This window comes from Nicotiana tomentosiformis, chromosome 1, assembly GCF_000390325.3.
Source record: "Nicotiana tomentosiformis chromosome 1, ASM39032v3, whole genome shotgun sequence".
NCBI lineage: Eukaryota > Viridiplantae > Streptophyta > Magnoliopsida > Solanales > Solanaceae > Nicotiana > Nicotiana tomentosiformis.
Genome location: NC_090812.1, coordinates 57,931,895 through 57,948,547, shown reverse-complemented (window position 1 = coordinate 57,948,547; position 16,653 = coordinate 57,931,895).

Sequence of the window (16,653 nt, the reverse complement as noted above, 5' to 3'; positions counted from 1 at the left end):
TTCTAATCAATGTTTTCTACTATGCTCAATATTTTATTATTCCAACATTATATATGCTTAAATACTATTTTTATTTATAAATTTATAAATAAAATTTATGTATTATATAGGTAAGTCCATAATATAAATTAAAAATAAAAAAAAATATAATATTAAAAATTTAAAATAAAAATAAAAAGAAGAAAAACGTTGATAACTTAGAGGGTAAAATAAGTATTTGGTAATTATAAGTTTGAGAAATCTAGTTGAGTGACATTTTTAGTGTTATACGTATAGTTAAGTGACTTTGCTATTACAAACGAAAGAAAGATAATTTTAGTAGATAATTTTAGATAGTTGAATGATCATTTGAGTAATAAACTCAATTTCTTCTTAAGATTATATATATAGACGTGTCATTGTTTTCAACACAAATTGATGATAAAATAATGCCAAACGAAGGAGTGAAACGGAGGGAGTACGACTAATTCGTGAAGGATATCTATTCGAAAATCTTGTCCGACAACAACTGGACGATAATTATGCTTCATACATATTAAATCGTACTATTTGCAGTCACGTTTTTCATAAGAAAATAGAAGCAATTAGGGGCGTACATGGGTCGTCTTGGTTCAGATTTTTCAATTATCAAACCAAACAATGGTATCTGGTTTTTAAATTTATAAACCAAACCAAACCAACAAAGTCGGGTTTTTCAATCTCGATTTTTCTCGGATTTTTCGGGGGTTTTCGGGTTATCGGATTTTTTTCGAGTTTTCGGATTTTTTCCGGTAAAGTCTTCATAGCATAAAATATGTAACTTGTGCTCCAAATATTTCTTAAGTCATAGTAAAATACAACTATATAATGTGTTTTTCAAGAAACTAACACAATAACATGAGATAAGTCATAGTATTATACTAAAATATTCAATAACAAAATTACATAAAACAAATATTGCTAATTAATAAGCCATAATGAAAATTAACATAATCTAAAAATACTATATAGGTCATGCTCAAATAAGTGTAGCTAATAAGTACTAATATTAATTACATAACTAAGCACTAAAGAAAAAGATAAACTAAGTTATCCATTTTCATTATAAACAATATAAAACTAAAATAATTATCCAATACTTTCGTCATTCCTAGTATTGAATTGAATTCTTTTGTTAGCATTAGTATTGATTTGAACTTTGTTTGAGTTACTACATTTATGGGCTATAAAATTTATTTACCATTCAAGAATGTTAAGTCTAAACTTGAAATAATACGTTAAAAGATAAAACTGTGAAAACTTTTAAGAAATATTTATAAATTACATTACAATAAATATTTATATGTATAGAATATTTTTAAAAATTATATAAATGTACTATCGGGTTGGTTTGGTTTCGGTTTGACTTTTTTAGTTAAAACCAACCCAAACCAATTATGGTCGGGTTTTATTTTTCAATACCAAATCACATCGGATTTTTTTTCGGTTTAACTCGGATTATCGATTTGGTGTGGTTTATCGATTTTTTTTGTATACCCCTAGAATCAATTATCATCCTATAGTAGCTGCCCAAAATACTACTGTTGAGGCCGGCCAATCCATAGATATTTCTTGCACAAGATTTTCCAATTGGGAAACTTACACAAATGTCCCAAATAAGTCTCAACTTACCTACCTCTAGTCATTAGTCGTGGACTTACCAAAACTAGCCAAGCACATATAAAAATTAAAAAACCAAATAAATAAGATTCTTTCTCTCAAATAATCACTTGCAAAAATCACCTTCCATATTTTTAAGCATGATTAGCAACATTAGATGCAAGACGGAAAGAAAATTTCATGGATGAGGTAGCAAATAAGGTGATGAAATACAAAAAAAAATATAATATTCCAAAAATCTAAGCAAAAATAGAACCTTTTCAATGGGTGTACTTGAAATTCATTGGAAACATATAGATAAGTCAATATACAAAATTTGAGGAAGATTGATGTTGATTTGGATTGATTTTGAATCAAAACTCGTAATTAAATCGAGTCAAAATATTCTTCTGCGACACATGTATCAAACATGTATCACGCATGTATCTCACATACAGGTATACATGGATATACACGTGATACACAATTGATACAACTATGATACATATGTAATATACAAATAATACACACTGTGATACAAATATTATTTTTTTTTATGTTCAGTTTTTACTTCGAATTTTCAATTCAAACCACCTCAAAACTTCACCAAATCAACCAAAAAATGGGATTCAAGCTCCTTAAGATGTGCCCAATCTATTCCAATAATACACACTTAAAGGAAAGCAAAGATTTGACATTTATTTGCTACAAATAAATTTTGGAATGGAGCAAAAACATTTGATAATATTTGTCTTCCATATTAAAAACTTAACCTTTTAAAATGAAGGAACGGACCCTAATCTTATGGTGGTTTATCCAATTTATTGGATTGCTAGCCAATCTAGCTTCATTGGTGCCACGGAAAACTAAAAGAGTTTGTCAACGCTTTATAATTTTAAAAGGTTTAAATTTAATAAGTGTCTCGAAAGCAAAATACACTATTTCTTTCTTTAATTCATATTTACACCACACTCAATGTAATGTCCCAATCGGTCATTTTAACTTTTAGAACTCCGTTTCCCTAAAATAAAACTCTCCAAATGTGCTTTTTATTAATTTATGACTTGCGGGGATGGTTGGTTCGGAATTTGGAAGTGTTCGGGTTGAAATCGGAACACTTGGTTCCTTAAGTTAGCCTTAAAAGGCCACATTTTGAGCAAACAGACTCGAATCAGTATTTTGACAGTTTCGATAGGTCCGTATCGTGATTTGGGACTTGGGCGTATGCCCAGAATCAAATTCCAAGGTCCCTAACCCGAGATATGGAATTTTGATGAAACAATTAAAACATTTAAGTTCAAATAGTGACCGGATATCAAATTATATGCAAACGATCCCGGAATAGAATTTTGATAATTTCAACAGCTCCGTATGGTGATTTTGGACTTAGGAGCATGAGCGAAATTTTATTTGGAAGTCCGTAGTGAAATTAGGCTTGAAATGGCTAAAACAAGAATTTAAGTTTGGAAGTTTGATCGGGGAGTTGACTTTTTATATCGAGGTCGGATTCCCATTCCGGAAGTTGGAACAGGTCCGAAATATCAATTATGACTTGTGTGCAAAATTTGAGGTCAATCGGACTTGATTTGATAAGTTTCGGCATCGAATGTGGGAGTTAGAAGTTCAATAGTTTATTAGGCTTAAATCGATGCGCACTTCATGGTTTCGGTATTGTTTGATGCAATTTGAGGCCTCGAGCGAGTTCGTGTTGTATTTTGGGATAAGTTGGTATAATTGGACGTGGTCCCCGGGGCCTTGAATGTGTTTTGGGGTGGTTTCAGATCGAATTTGAATGAAAAGCTATTGCTGGTTTGCTGGTTCTGGTTTTGTTCTTCGCGAACGCGAAGGGAGTCCCGCGTCCGCGAAGAAGGAAAATGGTGGCTGCTATCTTGTGCTTCGCGAACGCGATCATTGGTTCGCGAACGTGAAGAGGAGTTTTGAGGCCGCTAGGTTTTGGCCTTCGCGAACGCGAGGTGTAGTTCGCGAACGCGGAGGGATTGACTGAGGAAACTACGTGAATGGGAAGGGTCAATCGCGAATGCGTAGAAGAAAGGAGGAGACGGGCCTAAGGCTATTTGGCCTACGCGAACGCGGTGCCTTGCATGGACAGGCCTTCGCGAACGCGACACTGGTCACGCAAACGCGAAGGGAAAATACTGGGGCAGGAACATTTGGCCTTCGCGAACGCTAAAAAGAGCGGTTCTGGGCAGTGTTCTATTAAAGACGGGGGTTGGACTCATTTCCACTCCATTTCTTCATGGGAGCCGATTTTGGGGACGAATTTTGAGCAACCTTTCCACCATCAACCATGAGGTAAGTGATTCCTACTAGTTGTGAGTTAAATACAAGGTCTATACATGGATTTAGACACGAAAATTTGTAAAAATTTGGAGTTTTGAAGAAAAATCTAGAAATTGGTATTTTTGATTTTCCACCACGAAAATGGTTATGGAATTGGATCGAAATGATATAATTGAGTTCTTGAGATTATGGGTAACGATTTTCTCCGAAAATTTCTGAAATCCGGGCATGTGGGCCTGGGGTAAATTTTAAGAATATTACCATTTTGGGTTGGGTAATTGAATTAATAGCCTTATTTCGAATTATTGAACATGTATTAATTATTTTATATAACTTTTGGATAGTTTCGAATTTTTCGACATCGAATTGAAGTTTTTACACGACATCGTGGTCGGAAGTGGGCATTGAGACACGGTAAGTCTCTTGTCTAATCTTGTGAGCGGAAAATACCCCATAGGGATTAAATTGAATAATTATTGCTAATTGCGGGGGTTACGTATGCACGAGGTGACGAGAGTCCGTGCGTAGCTACTATTAATGCTAAAGTCCGGGTAGTTTAGGACTCAAATCATGAATTACATGTGTACATTGTATTCTTTGTTTAATTAATATTAATTGTATATATATATATATATATATATATATATATATATATATATATATATATATATATATATATATATATATATATGAATATATTGTGAATTATCAGATAAAGATATTAAAGGATAGAAATCTCATATGCTTAATTTTCTATTTAAATTAATTAATTATTAAAAAAAATTATTCTTCCTCCCGAATTTATCCTATAATAAATATACTCTCTTCCCGGAGGTACATAAGAAAATGTCCTCCTTTCTTGTGGAGCGGGCCGAACGCCTTGACAGGATAGATGCATCTATGGATCGCGCCGCACGTCCCTCGGCAGTGTACACGACACTCTGGATCGGGCCGTACGTCCTCGACAGAAATCGTGCTTAATAATATTAATCACACGATACCTTAATAGTTTATTGCAGCTTGTGAGCTAATTGATAAATTGAAAATCTTTGTAATTTATTGAATTATTATTCCTGCTTGTTAAGGATTATTGTTATTCCTGTAAATGAGACTAATTGATAAATTTGGAAATTTATTTGAATTAAAGGAATTTAATTAATATATTGTGAATTGCTGCATTTGAAGGAATTTAATTATTTCTATCGGTCAATAAAATTACTGTTAACTCTGTGAATCACGTTGATATAAATATTTCTATTTCATGATTATTTAATATTATTGACCCATAGTGAGTGTCAAAGTCGGCCATCTCGTCTCTACCACTTCGAGATTAGGCTTGATATTTACTGGGTACACGTTGTTTTCGTACTCATACTGCACTTAGTGAATATTTTATTGTGCAGGTACATATATGTATCGCGGCCTTGTGGGCGCAGAGGTGTGGTTAATAATTGGGGGACATAGGTGAGCTGCATTCTATAATACGATCTGCAGCTAACAGAGTCTCCTTCAGAGTTATTATATTTTCTTGTCTAATTTGTATTGTGGACAGATGTTGTATTTTAATTTTAATTCCCTAGTAAATGCTCATGCACTTGTGACACTGAGGTTTGGGAATGGTTGTGAATTGTTTAGAAATATAGTTGCTAAAAATATTTATCATTTACTCTATGAGTTTTATCTTTACAATTTCATTGAAGAAATTTTTATTTCAAAAATACTAAAAATGGGTAATTAAGTTAATTGATTATGGTTGGCTTGCCTGACAGTGGTGTCCGGCGCCATCACAGCCTTTTTGGATTTTGGGTTGTGACAACATGGTATCAGAGCACTAGGTTCACTTAGGTTTCACGAGTCATGAGCGAGTCTAGTATAGTCTTGCGGATCGGTACGGAGACGTCTGTGCTTATCTTCGAAAAGCTACAGGGCTGATAGGAATACTTCCCTTTTTGATTCCTCATCGTGCGATTCGATTCCTTTGAGGCTTATGCCTATATTTTTTTCCTATTAAATCTTATGCGATGTGAAACGCTTGTTATAAATTGGGGATCGAAGAAATTTTTAATGGTACTACAGATGTAATACATGATACTTCTCCCTGTGTAATTAATTGAGTTATTGTTGTCGCCTTGCGGAAGGCCGCTCTATCATTTCAGTTCAGTATCAATACTACCTAAGGTTTTGAGATTTGGCATTGAATGTTATGACGATTCATGCATTGTTATCGCATCGTGTTTATGTAATGGTAGAATGCTTATCTATGTGTCAGGGCAGTAAACGACTTGAAAGAAGGTTTTTCTTAGTACATGATTCAGAGGTTCCATGTTTTAATTCTAGCAAAGAAAAGGCAATCGGACTATGAATATTCAAGTTTGGGGTTGATGGAGTAACGAAGCTTGATATTTTTGAGTGTGGTAGAATTCTCAATTTTGATGTGGTGTCATCACCTTGTAAAATGCGTTAAGGTTCGCCGGTATTATGGTTTTCTTCAACTCGCCTTCACGACGGGGTGTTAGGAATTGGTATAGGGGAAGCAGTCGTTCGAGATCGCGGTGTGTAGTGATTCAGGATCGAAGCAACATTTCTAGTATTGATGTCTCGAGAAGGATGATCGTCAGAAAGGTTTAAAGCTGGTAACGAGCTATTGGTTCAAGTTCTATAGAGACGGATTTTGAGTTAAGGCAACAACTGGGCAGCGAAGGATGAGGAAGGACATGTGGAAGGTGCCTTGCGGTGGTTAGATTCCGAAAAGGCCAAGTGTAAGAAAACAGAAGTAGAGTAGTTGCTTAAAGGAGATGGTTGACCAAAGTGGGAGAGTGGCAAGGTAGCACATGGGTTACGTGGTAGGATGATTACACGTCTTGAGGAACGTTTGGAGTGATTTGGGATGTAAAATGGACAGTGACTAGGTCTACGGACTCAAGTTGTAATATTAGCTGCTATATTGAGGAAGATTGGATACAACAAGAGAGAGTTTCTTGATATGAAGAAGGATACAACATGACTTTGGATTGGAATGTATTGTCGCACCTCTAGTTGACGTCTATGAGGAGTGAACGGACTGGTGCAGCTAGTGAATGAGTTCAGACTCAAGATGATCTACTGTGTTCGTAGTAATTGCACCCAGTGCAACAACGTTGGAATATGTCGGCATGTAATTTCCACAGGTGGGTTATCTCATGTGAGCAGGTTAGCGGTCGCGTGGTGTTTGCGAAGATTCTGTGAAGAATTTTACTGGCTACACGGTAAGAGATTTAATATGTAAATGTGGCTAGTGATTTGGAGTGTTTATTAAAGGGTAATAGAAGAATTTCGAGAAATTTGGCAAGTTGCGTGTGCAGGATCATGTCGACGATGAAGAAAGAATCTCGGTGGATGCTTGAATTTTGTAATTTGTAGCTTCAAGCTAAGTGGGAGAGCCCCACTGTTTATGATTGGATTGCGTAGTGTCAACTTGTGCGGTTTCTGGTTATCAGTGTATTGGTAGGTCATTACGACTAAGGAAAGAAAACATCGGTGGTAATTTGAGTAAAGGATTTGGGGAATGTGTGCCATATTTGGCCTTATCAATTCATATTCAGGTTTGTGGGAAGACTCAGATTTTATGCTTCGTGTAGATGTAACGCACAGGAAAAGTGAGACAGTTGGGTGTTTCCTTGAGAAAGTGTCCATGTGCTAACAGGGTGTGATGACACAAAATGTCATCTGTAAATTTAATAATTAATTTTATATTCTAAGACCTCGAAAAGCACTATTTATCATTCCTCGACTTGCGTGCACAGTACGTAAAAAATTTTCGGAAAGTTTTCAGGTGAAAAATGAATTTAAATGTGAATTAGAACTTTAAAACTCAATTGAGTTGACTTTGGTCAACATTTTGAGCAAACAGACTCGGATCAGTGTTTTGACAGTTTTGGTAGGCCTGTATCGTGATTTGGGACTTAGGCGTATGCCCGGAATCAAATTCCGAGGTCCCTAGCCCGAGATATGGAATTTTGATAAAAAATTAAAAGTTTATGTTCAAATAGTGACCGGATGTCAAATTATGTGCAAACGACCCTGAAATAGAATTTTGATGATTCCAACAGCTCCGTATGGTGATTTTGGACTTAGGAGCGTGATCGGAATTTTATTTGGAAGTCCGTAGTGGAATTAGGCTTGAAATGCCGAAAGTTGAATTTTTGGAAAGTTTGACCGAGGGGTTGACTTTTTGATATCGGGGTCAAAATCCGATTCTGAAAATTTTCATAGCTTAGTTATGTTATTTATGACTTGTGTGCAAAATTTGAAGTCATTCCGAATTGATTTGATGTGTTTCGACACAAGATATAGAATTTGAAAGTTCAAAGTTCATTGATTTGAGGTGCGATTCATCGTTTTGATGTTGTTTGATGTAGTTTGAAGCCTCGATTAAGTTCGTATGGTATTTTGGGACATGTTGGAATAATTGGTTAAGGTCCCGAGGGTCTCGGGTGAATTTCGGAAGGTAAACAGAATGGATTTCGGACAAAGAGTGCTGGAAATTTCTGTTTTGCAGAAATTTCGTGCGTGGAGCCAACTGTGGAAGCTTATATCTCGCAATTTCTAAGGAATCAGAACAGTTTTAAAACATAAAATTGTAGTCGTTTGATTATTGTTTCCAGAAAGTTAAACCATTGATTATTTGGACATTTGTACAGAAAGTTATGACGGATTGAATGAAGGCTGGTAGAGAAGTTTCGCCAGAAATTTTGCCAGAAATTTCTAATGCGTGAAGCCGATTTTGGAAGCTTATATCTCGCAATTCATAAGGAATCAGAATATTTTCAAAACATGAAAGTTATAGTCGTTGGATTATAGTTTTCAGAAAGATAAACCATTTATCATTTAGACTTTTGTACATGAAGTTATGATCAATTGAAGGAAGGGTGGTAGAGCAGTTTCTGGTGGACTTTTAGTGACAAAAAATGGACTTTTAGTGACGGAAAATGGACTTTTAGTGACGGATTGGCAGAAACTTAAGGACAAAAAATGGTCATTTCATTCATTTCGTTTTGGATTTTTGGAGCACGGTTCTTGGGCGATTTTTGGGCGATTTTTACGGAAAAACATTGGGGTAAGTGTTCCTTATCCTATATTGATTATATTTCATGATTTCATACTCATTTACATCATGAATCCGTGAATTTATGGAAAACAAATCAAGATTTTTGCAAAATCTTCCAAAAATGAAAATTTAAGATTTGGAGGTCGAGTTGTTATCGGATTTTGGTAAAATTGGTATGGGTGGACTCGTAATTAAATGGGTTATCGGATTTTGTAAGTTTCGCCGGATTCCGAAATGTGAGCCCCATGGGCAAATTTTGAGCTAATTTCAAATTTTAATAAAAATGTAATATTTTCTTATGAAATTGATTACTATAATTTTTGTTGACTGTATCGAATTAATTATGACTAGATACGAGTCGATCGGAGTCGAAAAATTGAGAAAAAAGCATAATACTTGGTTAAATTAGAGCAAGTCGAGGTAAGTGACTTGTCTAACCTTGTGTGGGGGAAATTTTCCCTAGGATTGGTATTGATGTGATTATTGAAATGTGTTAGAAAGTCGTGTGCACGAGGTGACGAGTGTGTACACGGGCTAATTACGAAAGATTATATTTTTAAATTGTGTAGATCACTGTTGCACTTATTAAATTATTTTATCTTGTTATATGTTTCATCATTGATCTGAGATATATACTACAAATTTGTTTGATCTTTTCTTACTAATTATTTTACCTGTTTAGTTGAAACTTGGTTTCTTTTATTCTGTGCATTATTTGAAGGTTGATTTTCTTTAAATTAAATATTATTAATATGAAGTATTTGACATTTTTAAACTTGATATTGAAGCAACGTAGTAAAGATTTTGAAATATTATTTTCCTAAATTATTTACTCCTAAATATTTTTATACTCATTGTGAGGGAGCCGTGAGCTCTTTATTGTGGAAGAATATTATTGTTAAATTATTTTGACATGAGCCGTGAGCTCTTTATTGTAGAAAAATATTATTGTTGAATTATTTTGACATGAGTCGTGAGCTCTTTATTGTGAAAAAATATTATTAATGAATTATTTTGACATGATCCGTGAGCTCTTTATTGTGGAAAACTATTATTGATGATTTATTTTGGCATGAGCCGTGAGCTCTTTATTGTGGAAAAATATTGTTGTTGAATTATTTTGGCAAGTTAAATTATTTGAGCACTTGAGGTACAAATTGTGATATATTGTGATATTGATACGCATGCGGTGGTATATGGTCTGGGTGTTGAAACGCATGCGGTGAGATAAGGGTGGCTTGATACGCGTGGCTAGTAGGGGAACTACTAGAAGTCATGCGGTGTGATAAGGATGGCTAAAACGCGGGATGCTATTTCGGAAAAAATATTTTCTTTAAAATAAATTGTGAAGGCTTCCGCGGTGAGATAAGGAAATGAGATATTGTGAAATTATTTATAACTTGGGACTACGAGGCGGTACCTCGGTAGTGCCCTTATTGATATTGATTTATGGCCATAGTTGCTTTCGATTAATTGTTGTGATTTTCATAAAGTTGAAGGAAATTCTGTTTTGATTCCACGAGATATTATTTGCAATTATTTGGTGTCATTAAATGTGATATACTATTTGATTCATTTCCAATGTCATTTTATTTTACTACATTGATAAACATTTTATCTTGCCATTATTATATTCCAGTAGGGTCTCACCTGACCTCGTCACTACTCTATCGAGGTTAGGCTTGGCACTTACTGGGTACCGCTGTGGTGTACTCGTACTACGCTTCTGCACATCCTTTTGTGCAGATCCAGGTACATTTTACCAGCCTAGACGTCAGTGAGTTTCCTGCGCACGGAGACTTCGAGGTATATCTGCTAGCGCCCGCAGACTCCGGAGTCCCCTTCTATCATTTTATATTGCTTCCTTATATTTTATTTAGACCTTGACATATAGAGACATTGAGAATAAATTCTTAGAAGCTTGTGACTTATTTCAACGGGTTTTGGGAGTTGAAATTGTTTGAATTATAGTTTATTTATTTCAGATATTTATTATTATTCCGCGTTGATAGAAGACTAGGTGCCATCACGACATCCTACGGAGGGAATTTGGGGTCGTGACAAGTTGGTATCAGAGCACTAGGTTTATAGGTGTCATGAGTCACAAGCAGGTTTAGTAGAGTCTTGCAGATCGGTACAGAGACGTTTGTACTTATCTTCGAGAGGCTATGGAACTGTTAGGAAATATTCACTTCTTTGCTTTCTTATCGTGCGGCATTGATTTTTCTTGAAACATATATCTTATATTCTTTTGTATCCACTCATGTATAACATTGCACACTCGGTATTTGTTGTGCGTCGATGGTTCGTGATGATGCATATAGACTATAAGGGAGCCAGAGATGCTCAAACATTGCCTCAATGCATGGTTCCGACTGAAGATGCGGGCGGATTAAGAGATCACCTAGTGAATCATGTGGGGGTGCAACGGACGTTGGTGTCGGGTTGATTTATACAAGTTGTGAAGGTTATTATTGAGGATCATTGGACGTTATGACCTATTACTTCGCGCCGAGTGGGGGGAGTCCACTACCAATGAGTGGATTGCGGGGTCATGTATTATATCAGTTTTGGCCTGAAATGTATATATGTGTTACTGAAAGGTTCCCTAAAATTTACACATGTTTAAGACCTGAGATTTTGTAGAGGATAAGGTTGGGACTTGCGGTATGTCCGCCTCCTTAATAATCCTATACTTCAATACCAAAGGAGTTATAGAAACAACTCAAAATTTACAGAAGGTCTACTCATCGTGGACGTCACGGTTGCGGATTTTGGGGTGCTTCGGAGGAAGTACACTTGTTGACGAGAGTCTGGACTATGTGGTTCGTGATAAGATTTGTCTGTATAGAGCTCTACTTTTGTGATCGTTGTGTATAAATAGGGGTAAGGGTTACCCCAAAGAAGAATCTAAGAGTATGTAAGGAAATTGGTCAGCTCAGCAGTGTTGAGTCAGCATAACAAAAGAAGAAATTTGCCTTGGGAGAGATAATTCTCCACCGGTGTTCGTGGAAAGCCTATGAAGAGGGCAGACCAGCCAATGCAACACCGCCCACTTGGCTCAGTTCTCAGAAACGCTTTTGAAAGAATTTGTTTCCTGGACTCTCCGTAATGCGTGGCGCATAGGGTATGAACGGTTGCGTCAGGTCATCATTGACGGTGTCAGAATATGCCATCAAGTTCAACAAGTTAGCCCGTCATACTCCTAATTTGCTTCCTACGGCCAGAGGGCGAGTCCACTAACTCATTAAAGGACTCAATTATGATCATAAAATTTTGCACGACTCGGGAGCTACAAGATGATACTTCATTTCTGCTAGTTATACAAATTACCAAGATATTAGAATGTGTTCGGGGTGAGGAAAAAAGAAACTATGGAGACCAAGACGTCTCGAGGTTCTGGGGGATTCAGTGGATTCTACTCTACAAGTATAAATCATTATGGCGGGGGCTCGGGCAGTCGGCCAGCCCAGTCCGCACATCAGATTACTCGGGGTGCTCCAGTAAGTTCTTTTAATGCACCACTGACATGAGTTCATACAATGGTTATTCCAGTTATCTGGAACAGACTCAATATGAGCAGCCAAACCCGCAAAGGGGTTGTTATGAATACGGTGATACTAGGCACATCATGAGAAAATTGTCCCAAACTTGGGAGAGACATATTTCATCAAAGCACTCAAGCTACGTGCCCCATTGCAGTTACTACACCACCCACACGACCAGTTAAGGGTGGAGGACAGACGGGTAGAAGGCGTCTTAGAGGTGGAGACCCAGCCGTTGATATATTTGTTTTATGGTATGGAAGAGGTTTCTACATCAGTTAGTGTCATTACAGGTACGACCTTGATATAATATAAAGGAATAATTTCCTTAACTTGATTCGATTTTGAGTATCGAGACGAGTCCTCCTATTGTACTCCACCTATGAGTGAGCTTCATAATTCTCTAATCTACTCATGTGTTTACCCCTGTTCGGAGATTTTATGGAGATAACTACGCCTATCATTTCGTGTTGGTCACTAATAAGAGTTGCGAGGCTAAATGTGGCTTTCTGTTACTCATTTCGATAAATTTTGATGTAAATTCCGAATAATTAATTGCAAATTGTGAAATATATGCCCTACCGGTGTGGGGTTCATTATGTGTTGTGATTTGGTGTAACCGAAATTATTTAAAAGGAGAAAATGGAAATTTTCAATTGGCACGATGTGCATATTACTTGTGATTCAGAACTGAGGACGAGATCCTCACATTTTTATATAAATTGATATATTTAAACCGGGCTACGAGCTACGGTGGAAGTTATATAAGGACGAGATCCTTGTGAGGAAAAATTCTTGTATTTAAGTTTTCCCTTGTGAAATTAAATTTGTACTATAGTACTAATAGGGAGTCATGCCTGTTAGGCTTATTTGAAAATTCTTATATGAAATTCTCTGTGCATAGTTGTCGAATTCGTGTTGTAATTATTAATTTTTAACCTACGAGGTAGGTGCCCGCCTAAGTGGCGTTAAATGTAACTCGTTAATTCGGGTAAATAATTATGAGGTCTTCATGCCTCACATCTAGTTATCAGTATTGTGAAGGTTTGCAACAAGATTTTTGTTAACATGAGGTTAAATAACAATTCTGTAATTGATTATGAACAACTATTAAGACCAAATTGATCCAAGAGGGTGCCCCATTTACAGGGTCAGACGAGTGTGAGTTAAGCTTTCGGAAGCTCAAGATCACTTTGACTCCGACACAAGCGTTGGCATTACTTATATGTTCAAGGTCTTATACTGTATATTGTGACGCGTCGTGTATTGGTCTCGGCACGATGTTGATGCAAGACGGTAGGGTGATTACCTACGCGTCCAGACAGTTAAAGGTACATGAGAAAATATTTTTGGTCCACGACCTTGAGTTAGCAGCTATTGTTCGTGCCTTGAAGAATTTGGCGGCATTATTTGTACGGTGTCCATTATGAGGTCTACACCGATTACCGAAGTCTACAACATATGTTTAAACAGAAGGATCTTAATTTGCGGCAGCGGAGATGGTTGGAGTTGCTTAAGGATTATGATATCACCATCCTCTATCATCCTAGGAAGGCCAATGTATTGGACGATGCCTTGAGTCGTAAGGCGGAGAGTTTGGGAAGCTTAGCATATTTACCGGTAGCAGAGAGGCCTTTGGCCTTGGATATTTAGGCCTTGGCCAACCAGTTTGTCAGATTGGATGTTTCCGAGCCGAGTCGAGTTTTGGCTTATGTGGTTTCTCTGTCTTCTCTTTATGATCGTATTAGGAAGCGTCAGTATGATGACCCCCAATTGATGGTCCTTAAGGATACAGTTTAGCACGGTGATGCCAAAGAAGTCACAATTGGAGATGACGGTGTATTACAGATGCAGGGCAGGCTATGTGTGCCTAATGTAGATGGTTTTCGTGAATTGATTCTCCAAGAGGCTGATAGTTCACGGTACTCCAAACATCCGGGTGCTGCGAAGATGTAACAGGACTTGAGGTAATATTATTGGTGGAGGAAGATGAAGAAAGACATAGTGGAGTATGTAGCTCGGTGTCTAAATTGTCAACAAGTGAAATATGAGCATCAACGACCGAGTGGATTGCTTCAGAAGTTAGAGATTCCAGAATGGAAATGGGAGAGGATCTCTATGGATTTCGTTGTTGGGCTGCCACGGACTCAGGGGAAGTTCAATGCAGCTTGGGTGATTGTGGATAGATTGACCAAGTCAGCTCATTGCAATCCTATGATGACTACCTACTCTTCCGAGCAGTTGGCTCGAATCTATATTCGCGAGATTGTCAGATTTCATGGCATACCGGTATCTATCGTCTCTGACTGGGGTACGCAGTTTACATCACGGTTCTGGAGGGTAGTACAATGTGAGTTGGGTACTCGGGTAGAGTTCAGTACAACATTTCACCCTCAGACGGACGAGCAGTTCGAACGCACTATTCAGATACTGGAGGATATGCTTCGTGCGTGTGTGATTTATTTTGGGGGTGTTTGGGATCAGTTCTTACCACTTGCGGAGTTTGCTTACAACAATAGTTACCAGTCAAGCATTCAAATGGCTCCGTATGAGGCCTTGTATGGTAGGCGGTGCCGGTCCCCAGTGGGTTAGTTCGAACCGGGCGAGGCTAGAGTTTTAGGTACAGACTTGGTTCAGGATGCCCTGGAAAAGGTTAAGTTGCTTCAAGATCGACTTCGTACAGCCCAATCTAGACAGAAGAGTTATGCGGATCAGAAGGTTCGTGATGTTGCATTTATGGTTGGTGAGCAGGTATTGCTCCGGGTTTCACCTTTGAAGGGTGTGATGAGGTTCGGGAAGAAGGGCAAGCTGAGCCCTAGGTATATTGGGCCTTTTGAGATTCTTGAGAGAGTTGGAGAGGTGGCTTACAAACTTGCACTACCACCTAGTCTCTTTGCCGACCATCCGGTATTCCATGTTTCCATACTTCGAAAATATCACGGTGATCCGTCTCATGTGTTAGACTTCAGTTCGGTTCAGTTGGACAAGAATCTATCTTATGTTGAGGAACCAATGGCTATTTTGGATAGGCATGTTCGAAAGCTGAGGTCAAAGAACATTGCTTCCGTGAAGGTTCAGTGGAGGGGTCATCCGATCGAGGAGGTGACTAGGGAGACCGAGCATGATATGCGCAGCTGTTATCCACACTTATTTACCAGCTTAGGTACTTTTTCTAACTCCGTTCGAGGACGAACGTTTGTTTTAGAGGTGGAGAATGTGATGATCCAAAATGTCATCTGTAAATTTAATAATTAATTTTGTATTCTAAGACCTCGAAAAGCACTATTTATCATTCCTCGACTTGCATGCGCAGTCCGTAAAATTTTTTCGGAAAGTTTTCAGGTGAATAATAAATTTAAATGTGATTTAGAGCTTTAAAACTCAACTGAGTTGACTTTGGTCAATATTTTGAGCAAACAGACTCGGATCAGTGTTTTGACAGTTTTGGTAGGTCTGTATCGTGATTTGGGACTTAGGCATATGCCCGGAATTAAATTCCGAGGTCCCTAGCCCGAGATATGGAATTTTGATGAAAAATTAAAAGTTTAAGTTCAAATAGAGACCGGATATCAAATTATGTGCAAACGACCCCGGAATAGAATTTTGATGATTCCAACAGCTCCGTATGGTGATTTTGGACTTAGGAGCGTGATCGGAATTTTATTTGGAAGTCCGTAGTGGAATTAGGCTTGAAATGCCGAAAGTTGAATTTTTGGAAAGTTTGACCGAGGGGTTGACTTTTTGATATCGGGGTCAAAATCCGATTCTAAAACTTTTCATAGCTTAGTTATGTCATTTATGACTTGTGTGCAAAATTTGAAGTTATTCTGAATTGATTTGATGTGTTTCGACACAAGATATAGAATTTGAAAGTTCAAAGTTCATTGATTTTGATTTGAGGTGCGATTCGTCGTTTTGATGTTGTTTGATGTAGTTTGAAGCCTCGACTAAGTTCGTATGGTATTTTGGGATATGTTGGAATAATTGGTTAAGGTCCCGAGGGTCTCGGGTGGATTTCGGAAGGTAAACGGAATGGATTTCGGACATAGAGTGCTGGAAATTTCTGTTGCAGAAATTTCGTGCGTGGAGCCAACTTTGGAAGCT